Source organism: Neofelis nebulosa, chromosome 2 (genome assembly GCF_028018385.1).
Source record: "Neofelis nebulosa isolate mNeoNeb1 chromosome 2, mNeoNeb1.pri, whole genome shotgun sequence".
Lineage (NCBI taxonomy): Eukaryota > Metazoa > Chordata > Mammalia > Carnivora > Felidae > Neofelis > Neofelis nebulosa.
The window spans coordinates 44,863,265-44,871,150 of NC_080783.1; the positions used below are offsets into that span (position 1 = coordinate 44,863,265).

General features: G+C 37.4%; 1 long non-coding RNA gene across 1 annotated transcript in view; it reads left to right on the forward strand.

Annotated features, from left to right (window-relative positions):
• The window catches only part of LOC131501326 (uncharacterized), a 42,427-nt gene extending 37,354 nt beyond the window's left edge, over window positions 1–5,073 (forward strand). The window contains exon 3 of the long non-coding RNA XR_009256751.1: window positions 4,467–5,073. This is a non-coding gene — a long non-coding RNA (uncharacterized LOC131501326). The remainder of the gene's footprint in view (window positions 1–4,466) is intronic.
• Window positions 5,074–7,886: the final 2,813 nt, after the last annotated feature.

Consider the following 7,886-nt stretch of genomic DNA (forward strand, 5'->3'; position numbering starts at 1 on the left):
CATGATGAATATGCATTACACTGCATTCAAATTCTATTAGGTATTAAAAACTATTCTAGAAACTCAGAATTTTTAGCATATTTATATTTGTGTTTATTAAATTTATTTCATAGCTTATGCAAAATTACAAAAACAAATTTATGGAATTTATTTATATTTATGTTTGTATTTATTATTAGAATCATGAAATTTCATATTTGAAAGGGATCACAGGGATATTGTGAATTCTAGAGACAAAGTTTGGTCTCTAGAAATTTAAAAGACATAACTTACATCATTGAATAGACTTTTAAAATCACTAATATAGGGGCGCCTGGGTGGCGCAGTCGGTTGAGCGTCCGACTTCAGCCAGGTCACGATCTCGCGGTCCGTGAGTTCGAGCCCCGCGTCAGGCTCTGGGCCGATGGCTCGGAGCCTGGAGCCTGTTTCCGATTCTGTGTCTCCCTCTCTCTCTGCCCCTCCCCCGTTCATGCTCTGTCTCTCTCTGTCCCAAAAATAAATAAAAAACATTGAAAAAAAAAAATTTAAAATCACTAATATAAATTATGACCTCTTTAGTCCTTAAAATGGTTCCACTTGGGCCACTTCTGATTTTTTTTTTAAATAAAAGGGGATAATCTCTACTAGTTTGATAAACTATCTTTTACTTTAAGAAACAGAGGAAACAGCTCTTTACTTTTGAAAGTAGGTCAGTTGTAACATATTTCAATACAGCTTAAAATTCTTTTGAATTACTGTCTAAACATCATGGTAGTAGGATTCCGGTGAAGTAACACACTTTCTAAAACAAATTTGTATATCAGATGTCAAACCGGAAATTCTGGTAATATTTTTTTAGTCTTCCAGAATTAAACTACAAATGAATTTCTGTTTCTGTCCCCAAATGTAAACACGTACCACTGATAGATTGCCTGATCTATATAATATCAAAAAAAAAAATGTCTTTTTAAATGTAATACATAGTCGAACTTTCATGGGCATTGCCCATTCTTGGGAATACTAAGCAAAAATTCATTTCTCAAACTGTATAGGTGGTTCTTCTATTAATGTGGTGGCAACTAAGCAGTAAAAATACCAAAGTCTTTTCATAAAGGGCACACCTTCAACTTTTTTTAAAACTATCTACTTAGTGCCAGGTTTGTGCTAAGTGCTGAGGATAGATACATCTGTAATAGGCCAGAGTTCCTGCCCTCAAGGAGCCTACAGAATAGAATGAATACCTGAAAATAAGCAGGCAATTAGATTACAGATTGCCAAACACTATTCTAAGAGAAGTACTCTTGCTAGGGGAGAAATCGGATAGGACGCTGGTAGAAACCACTTGCAGGGCCTGTTTAGCTCACCTTTCCCTGAAAGCTGCCTTCTATCTTTGCACCACAGCCCTGTCTGTACTATGTACCAAAAAGTCCAGCCACAGATGAGGTATTCCTGGACTGAGAGGTACATACCTGACCCAGGCTGGAACTCATCCCAAGAGAAATCTGATCAGTTAGCTGTGGCAGTTGAATAAGTACAGTTATGTAAAATCAGGGGTTGTTGGGGGTGGTTGTTGGAGGCTACATACAAGTAGAGAAAAGAAGGCTACTCTGCTGGGGTTGGAAGAAGAAATGGAACTCAATCCACTTGGGAAGAATCCTCTTCCAAGGGGCTCACCATTGTGGCTAGCAAGTTGGTGCTGGTTTTTGTTAGGAGGCCTTAGTTCCTCTCCACAGGACTAGTTGAGGAATGACAGCTGGTTCCCTTGATCCAAGAGGCCAAGGCAGAAGACATAATACTTTTCATAACCTTGTCTCTGAAGCCACATACCAGTGTTTTCACTGTTATTTGTGACCAGCCATCCTGCTTAACTGGACTAAGACTTTAAAATGGTAATGTTGGAAATGGCGGCAGCAGCTAGTGCTGCCATTGAGAGGGGCAATATCAATCTTTCTCAAAGGGATAGGCAGTTATGTATAAGGAGGAAGGGCAGAAGGAGACTAAATGGGCCGTCATATGCCTGTTAAGAACTACTTTGTGCTAAGTAGTGTCATGATGGGGATGCCACATACATTGGGTCAAAGGATCAGAGACACTGCTCTCCAAGGTATGAGAAGTTCCTGATACACTCTTAGCTTTTGTATAAATGTACGGATTTGGGGGAGAGGTTTTAAGGCAGATTGAACCCCTTTAGAGTAGTCCTAAATAGAATCCTAGTTCTAAAATGTCCTAAATTTCAGAGTTTAAGACTAAGGACTTAATCCTAAAATTTAGGGTTCTGGGGAATCCTATTATTTTCTGGGAGTAACATTGACTTTTTTGGATGGCTATCTTCTAGCATAATGGGCACAGTGTTCCCATCTCTTCATATGTACAGTCTCTATGTTTTCAGAACAAAACCATAGGATATAATTTGATAATGGGCAGGGTATTTGAAATTAGAACTGTCATTGAAATCCCTACTTTCTCTTAGATACATAAACCAGTTCTTTTATGTTCCGTGTATATAGCAAAATAACTATGGAGGAGTATAAGCAATTAATAGAATTTCAGGGTTATTGAGGATGAGTGGCTTCTAAAGAAGCTAACTACATTTTTTAGGTGTTCATAGATCAAAAAAAACCTCCCCAAACAAAAAACAACCCTTCAGGATAGGGTTGAATTTTGTGTTTTGTTTTAATATCACACATTTAAAGAAATATACAACATTATTTTTTTTTCAACGTTTTTTATTTATTTTTGGGACAGAGAGAGACAGAGCATGAACGGGGGAGGGGCAGAGAGAGAGGGAGACACAGAATCGGAAACAGGCTCCAGGCTCCGAGCCATCAGCCCAGAGCCTGACGCGGGGCTCGAACTCACGGACCACGAGATCGTGACCTGGCTGAAGTCGGACGCTTAACCGACTGCACCACCCAGGCGCCCCTACAACATTATATTTTCATTACAATTCTCAGAGGTGAAAAACATAATGTAGTTAATTAAATAAAATAAATTCTCCTAAGAACCCCAGAGTCGATAGAGGTAAATGATCTCTAAGGACAGGAAAAAGAAAGACAAAGAAACAGAACAAAAGAACATTGCAGTGGGTTTTCTAAGTACATTGGAAATCAATTCAGATAACATCTGGGTACAAGAGAGGCTCTATGTAGTCTCAAACAGAAAATCAAAACAAAGGGCAGATATAAACTGTAAACTAGAACATAAAAGAGAATCAGATTTAGGGCACAATGTGACTATAGTGACCCCTGCTGGAGCCTTTTTTTTTTTTTTTTTTTTAACTGAAGAAGCCAAATCAGGGCTGTGTAAGGTTAAAAAGTTTTCATAGAATAATTGCATTTGGAAGCTAGGAGAGGCTTAGAGGATATGTAGCATTATCTCTTTAACTCATGACTGATGAAATAGACTTTGGTCCAGAGAGGTTAAACGACATGCTTTAGGTCACAGAATTGGGATTACCAGGAAATAGACATCTGCCGAGTTCTTGGGCCTGTTTACACAGATGGAGTTTTATGTCACAACAAATAAAAATGTGTATAATCCACAAAATGAAGAGGGCAAGCAAAACCTCAGGAACCTACACTGATTTTAAAATAAATTATACGTTTGATTTGGTAAATGAGGACTCAACTTTACTAAAAAGAAAAATTTCTAATTGATATTAACATGACAGTTTTTTTTTCTTTCCTCTTTGGCCTGTCAGTTTATATAACTTCGTATCAGACTCAAGTTTATTTTTGGAGTGTTAAGTTGTTCTGTCCTCTACTAGGTCACCTGTGTTCCCCATCTCTGCTATTTTGATCTTTTTGAAATATTTCTTTGGGTTTGAGTATGCTTTTTATGTCCTTCCCCATTCTTTACCCCTAAGAAAACTCTTGATAATGTACTAAGAAAAAGGACAAAAGAAAAATAGCACAATGGTAGTGGTTCTTACACCAGGATTTTCTGGAAAGCCTGACTCTGATTCTTACCCTCTACTCAGTGCACTGGAGTCACCCATTCCAGCATACCCTTTGCTGCTTTAACTTTCTTCCATCAATCAACAGCTCTCTCCACTCCATAAATCAAGAGTTCCCCCAGGATATCATGACAATGGGATTTGTGCATTCATTCTCTTGTCACTCTACTAGAAGGTAAAATCCTGGTCCCTGCTTATACTCTTAGGCAGTTATGGAACCTTTGGCAAAGCCACTTTACTCCTTCTGCATTTCAATTGTGTCATCTTTAAAATGTATATAATCATATCAGCTATACTTCAAAGTGTTTCAGTGATAATAAAATAAAATATTTGAATGAGCTTTGAAAATGTAAAGAATTATGTGCAGGATATATTTGAGACATTATTTTTATTATTTCTTTGTAATTTATTTCCTCTACAACTATTCAAGCAGGTAGCCAGATTATTTTCTATTTCTTTACTTCTGGAATTTTTTTGCATGGAGAAATCTTAAGCTACTTGAGGTTAAAAAAATTCTTCTTATCTTTTATAGAAAAGATTATATTAGGAGTTCTGGAGAAGGAAAGAAGAGGAGGGCGTCAAGTAAAGAGAACAAGATAGAATTAGAAGTTTGAAGACAGAACAAGATAGAAGTTTGTCCCAATATGACCAGATAGATTATAGAAGTTTGTTGATTTCATGACCAATGGGGACACAGTAGAGCCTACCCTGCACCTATGGAAGATGGCAAGGCCACAAGGTAAAAGACTTCATGATATATGTGTTAAAACCTGACTGTCCACTTTACCTGGCAGAGAGATAAACAGAAGTAGAGATCTACATTGATTCACCGATAAGTGGCTATTTGGACAAGGAGGCTAGAAAAAATAAGTCAGAGGCTTGAAGAAAACAGGACTGGTAGACTGGTTAAAAGGAGATCTGAAGAAGAGTTATATGGATGGGCTTCTCAGAGAGGGGAGAGTGAGGATATTGTGTCCCATATAAATGCTTAATAAAAGACATCCACTGACAAAAGATTTTCAATAATCAAGTAAACAATGTGACAAATCCTGTGGATATCAGTTAGCTGTCTTTCCCAGCCACCCTGGTGCTTGTATAATGGGCTCAGGAATATAATGGTCCTGGCAACAGTGTGGGCTTAAGAACACAGACTTCACCACACCCTTCACCAAGCCTGATCTGGCTACTATCACTGATGAGTGCCTATCTCACCACCATCAGAGACTAAGTTTCTAAAATGGCACGAATCCCAGGATCTGCCAGCACCTGATGGCAGACGTATTACACTGAACCTATATTATCATAGAGGACAAGACACTTAACTTGGATATGGATTTGCCTTCTTTGCCTATAATGTTTCTGGTAGCACCACTATCCATGGATTTAGGGACTTCCTTGTTCACAGTCCTAGAATCCCATAATATATTGCTTTTGACTAAGAAATTCCATTTAAAGAATTAGAGTTGAAGACATAGGTCATGTCCATATGAAGAAGGTGGTTTGATAAAATGGTGGAATGCACTATTGACAACTCACTACATTGCCACAAGTGGGACTGGGAGCTGTCACACAAGTTTTACTATATTTCCTAAGCCGGCAACCCATATATAATGCTATTTCTTCCATAGCCATCATACTTAGCTCTAAGAACCAAAATGTAGAAGTAGTGGTGACTCCTTTATTGTAATTCCTATTGACGGAACTCATGCAACTTTTGTTTCCATCCCCACAATTTGTTCTTAGTTTCCAAAGGAAGAATACTCTCTCTAAGAAATACCAGAAGGGCTCCACTGAATGGGATTTGAGATGGCCACATTAGCCACTTTGGGTTCTTCATGCCACTGAACCAACAAGCAAAGGAGGGGGTTACTGCATTGGCTGGGGCAACTGATCCTAATTATAAAGTAGAAAAAGGGTTGGTACTACAGAGCAGAGAGGGAAGACTATGTCTGGAGGTCCAGGGATTCTCTGGGCAGCTCTTAATACTCCCACATTGATGATGAAAGCTATTAGAAGATTAGAGCAACCTAAGTCAAGCAAGAATCACTAACGGTTCAGATGTTTCAAGAATGAAAGTTTAGATCACTGTAGCCGACTATCTCAGGTAATATTATAACAGGTTATCAAGCAAAAAGAAATATCAGACAGAGGAAGAAATGTTACTTCTACTGACAGCAAACACTCAGTGAAATGTGGGGACTCAACATAGCTGGATCATTGGAACCTACCCAAGTATTTCTATTTTGGGGATACCATGCTCCCAATCGGTGCTTAGAAAGTCTACATTGTAATGCATAAAGCTGTAAAATCAAATGTAGGTTTGATTTTTGGTACCTCAGACCCACTGATACAAGAAACAAGGCTTCTTCTTTTTTTTTTTTAAGGTAGTCAAGGAAATTTTCTGATTCTCTGACAGTACCTTGAGCTAATAATATAAATCCCTGAATTTATCATTTTCTTTATGTAAGCTTTCCAGTTTAATCAGAACAACTCCCAGGCCTCATAATTTCCACCATATTTTACACTAATAATCACTTAATTTCCCAAAGTCTTGTCATTAAAAGGCACCTGATTCTTAAAAACAATAGGTTACGTTTTGAGGAATATTTTGTCACTGCATGCATGGTATAGACTCCTGGTGTCCGTTTTTTCCACTAACAGTGAGGTCATTCCTGATTTCAGATCTAATCTTTGTATATATTAATGTCCACCATATAATATGCTCATATTATATGATAGGTTTCTCGGGAAGAAGAGGGACACACATGAAGGAAAGCAGTGGCCCTCGACCTCAAGTATGTTGTGAACTTATAATCAATAGCTAAAAGAGTTCTGCCAACCTCCAGATAGCACACAGCATTCTTTGAGCTGCCTCATTCTCTTTTCATTAGATGACCAGTGGGCACTATATCTGTTGAGCTGAGTCAGAAAGGAAAGAAGATAATTCTTACAGCCCCAAGTAGTGCCACCATATTCCTCACAGAAACAGTGTTATAAATGATGGTTAAGCTTCCACACTAATTCCTTAAAGCCTATTTGACACAAAAGGTCACTGAAATACAGTCCTATTTGAATATAAAATACAGTACATTTCTGAAAAAATTATGAGTAGGCTCTACTTACATAACCAAGAAGTCTAATAATCATCCAGACATTGTTTCTATTACAAAATATACTTTAAGTCTAATCTGAGACATTACAAATATCCTTCCCTTTAGGTGTAAAGGGAACATAACTTCAACATAATAAAAGCCATATGGAAAAAAATCTCACAGCTAATATCATACTCAACAGTGAAAAGTTGAGAGCTTTCCCCCTAAGATCAGGAACAAGACAAGGATACACACTCTCATCACTTTTATTCAACATAGTACTCGAAGTCCTAGCCACAGCAACCAGACAAGAAAAAGAAATAAAAGGCATATAAATTGGTATAGAAGAAGAAAAACTTTCACTATTTGCAAATGCTATAGTATACAGAAAACCCTAAAGATTCCACCAAAAAACTACTAGAACTGATAAGTGAATTCAGTAAAGTTGCAGGATAAAAAAAATCAACACACAGAAATGGGTTGCATTTCCATACACTAATAATGAAGTAGCAGAAAGAGAAATTTTAAAAGGTGGTGAAAGACCTGTACTCTGAAACTATAAAATGCTGATGAGAGAAATTGAAGATGACACAAATAAATGGATATTCCATGCTCATAGACTGGGAGAACAAATATTGTTATAATGTCCATAGTACCCAAAGCAGTCTATAGTCAATGCAATCTTCATCAAAATATCAACAACATTTTTTTTACAGAACTAGAATAATCCTAAAATTTGTATGAAACCACAAAGACCCCAAGTTGCCAAAGCAATCTTGAAAAAGTAGAACAAAACTGGAGATATCACAATCTCAGATTTCAAGATATACCACAAAGCTGTAGTAATCAAAACAGTATGC